This window comes from Arachis stenosperma, chromosome 4 (assembly GCF_014773155.1).
Source record: "Arachis stenosperma cultivar V10309 chromosome 4, arast.V10309.gnm1.PFL2, whole genome shotgun sequence".
NCBI classification, from domain to species: Eukaryota; Viridiplantae; Streptophyta; class Magnoliopsida; order Fabales; family Fabaceae; genus Arachis; species Arachis stenosperma.
In genome coordinates, this window is record NC_080380.1 from 46,086,722 (window position 1) to 46,089,765 (window position 3,044).

General features: G+C 42.8%; 1 non-coding gene across 1 annotated transcript; it reads right to left on the reverse strand.

Moving 5' to 3' along the window:
* Window positions 1-314: 314 nt before the first annotated feature.
* On the reverse strand, window positions 315-422 carry LOC130977560 (small nucleolar RNA R71). The gene has a single exon (XR_009085247.1). It is a non-coding gene; the product is annotated as a small nucleolar RNA R71 (small nucleolar RNA).
* Window positions 423-3,044: the final 2,622 nt, after the last annotated feature.

The window sequence follows — 3,044 nt, forward strand, 5'->3', positions numbered from 1 at the left end:
TCTCTATCCCTGCCATTAGAGCAAACAACTTTGAGCTTAAGCCTCAATTAGTTTCTCTAATGCAACAGAATTGCAAGTTCCATGGACTTCCAATGGAAGATCCTCATCAGTTTTTAGCTGAGTTCTTGCAAATCTGTGACACAGACAAGACTAATGGGGTTGACCCTGAGGTCTATAGACTGATGCTATTCCCTTTTGCTGTAAGAGACAGAGCTAGAATATGGTTGGATTCTCAACCTAAAGAAAGCCTGGACTCTTGGGAAAAGCTAGTCAATGCCTTCTTGGCAAAGTTCTTTCCACCACAAAGATGGAGTAAGCTTAGAGTGGAAGTCCAAACCTTCAGACAGAAGGATGGAGAATCCCTCTATGAAGCTTGGGAAAGATACAAACAATTAATCAGAAAATGTCCCTCAGACATGCTTTCTGAATGGAGCATCATAGGTATTTCTATGATGGTCTCTCTGAACTATCCAAGATGTCTTTGGATAGCTCTGCTGGAGGATCTCTTCATCTGAAGAAGACGCCAGCAGAGGCTCAAGAGCTAATTGAAATGGTTGCAAATAACCAATTCATGTACACTTCTGAGAGAAATCCTGTGAACAATGGGACAAGTCAGAAGAAAGGAGTTCTTGAGATTGATACTCTGAACGCCATTTTGGCTCAGAATAAAATATTGACTCAACAAGTCAATTTGATTTCTCAAAGTCTGTCTGGAATGCAAAATGCACCAAGCAGTACTAAGGATGCTTCATCTAAGGAAGAAGCCTATGATCCTGAGAACCCTTCAATGGAAGAGGTGAATTACCTAGGAGAATCCTATGGTAACACCTATAATTCTTCATGGAGAAATCACCCAAATTTCTCATGGAAGAATCAAGAGAAACCTCAACAAGGTTTCAACAACAACAATGGTGGAAGAAACAGGTTTAGCAATGGCAAGCCTTTTCCATCATCTTCTCAGCAACAGACAGAGAGTTCTAAGCAGAATACCTCTGACTTAGCAACAATGGTCTCTGATCTAATCAAAACCACTCAAAGTTTCATGAATGAAACAAGGTCCTCCATCAGAAATTTGGAAGGACAAGTGGGTCAGCTGAGCAAGAAAATTACTGAACTCCCTCCTAGTACTCTCCCAAGTAATACAGAAGAAAATCCAAAAGGAGAGTGCAAAGCCATAAACATGGCCGAATGTGGAGAGGAAAGAGAGGAAGTGAACGCCACTGAGGAAGACCTCAATGGGCGTGCACTGACCTCCATTGAGTTCCCCAATGAGGAACCATGGGAATCTGAGGCTCAAAATGAGACCATAGAGATTCCATTGGACTTACTTCTGCCACTCATGAGCTCTGGTGAGTATTCTTCCTCTGAAGAGGATGAGTATGTCACTGAAGAGCAAGTTGCTAAATACTTTGGAGCAATCATGAAGCTAAATGACTAGTTATTTGGAAATGAGACTTGGGAAGATGAACCTCCCTTGCTCACCAAGGAACTGGATGACTTGTCTAGGCAGAAATTGCCTCAAAAGAGACAAGATCCTGGGAAGTGCATGGAAGAATCCATCATCCTTGGCAGACCCTTCCTAGCCACAGCAAAGGCTGTGATTGATGTTGATAGAGGAGAATTGATCATTCAAGTGAATGAAGAATCCTTTGTGTTTAAGGCCCAAGGACATCCCTCTATCACCATGGAGAGGAAGCTTGAAGAGCTTCCCTCAAATCAGAGACAAACAGAGCCCCCACAGTCAAACTCTAAGTTTGGTGTTGGGAGGCCACAACCAAACTCTAAGTTTGGTGTTGAACCCCCACATTCAAACTCTAAGTTTGGTGTTGGGAGGTTCCAACATTGCTCTGATCATTTATGAGGCTCCATGAGAGTCCTCTGTCAAGCTAATGACATTAAAGAAGCGCTTGTTGGGAGGCAACCCAATGTTTTATAATTAACTATTTTCTTTTGTTATTTTATGTTTTTTGTAGGTTGATGATCATGAGAAGTCACAAAATCCATTGAAAAAGCAAAACAGAATGAAAAACAGGAAGAAAAACAGCACACCCTGGAGGAAGAACTCACTGGCGTTTAAACGCCAGTGAGGCTAGCAGTTGGGCGTTTAACGCCCAGTCTGGCACCATTCTGGGCGTTTAACGCCAGAAAGGGGCACCAGACTGGCGTTAAACGCCAGGAAAGGGCAAGAACCTGGCGTTAAACGCCAGGAATGGGCACCAGCCCGGCGTTTAACGCCAGAAATGGCTCAAAACGTGGATTTTGATGCTATTTGGTGCAGGGATGACTTTTCCTTGACACCTAAGGATCTGTGGACCCCACAGGATCCCCACCAACCCCACCACCCTCTCTTCTTCTTCACCCATTCACCAATCACCTCAATACCTCTTCACCACTCACATCCATCTCCTCCATTTCTTCTTCTTCTACTCTCTTCTTTCTTCTTTTGCTCGAGGACGAGCAAACCTTTTAAGTTTGGTGTGGTAAAAGCATTGCTTTTTTGTTTTTCCATAACCATTTATGGCATCCAAAGCCGGTTCAACTGAGAAGGCATGACCTCAAGCCCATCACTAAGAAGATGGAGCAAACAAGAGACCCCTCTCATCAAGAGATCCCTGAGATACCTCAAGGGATGCACTTTCCTCCACAAGACTACTGGGAGCAAATTAACACCTCCCTAGGAAAATTAAGTTCTAACATGGGACAACTAAGGGTGGAGCACCAAGAACATGCCATCCTCCTCCATGAAATTGGAGAAGATCAAAGGATCATGAGAGAGGAGCAACAAAGACAAGGAAGAAACATTGAGAAGCTCAAGCACTCCATAAGACCTTCAAGAGGAAGAACAAGCCGCCATCACTGAGGTGGACCCGTTCTTTAATCTCCTTGTTCTTTATTTTTCTGTTTTTCGAAAAATATGCTTTATGTTTATCCATGTTTGTGTCTTATGATCATTAGTGTCTTAGTGTCTATGCCTTAAAGCTATGAATATGAATCCATCACCTTTCTTAAATGAAAACTGTTTTTATCACAAAAGAACAAGAAGT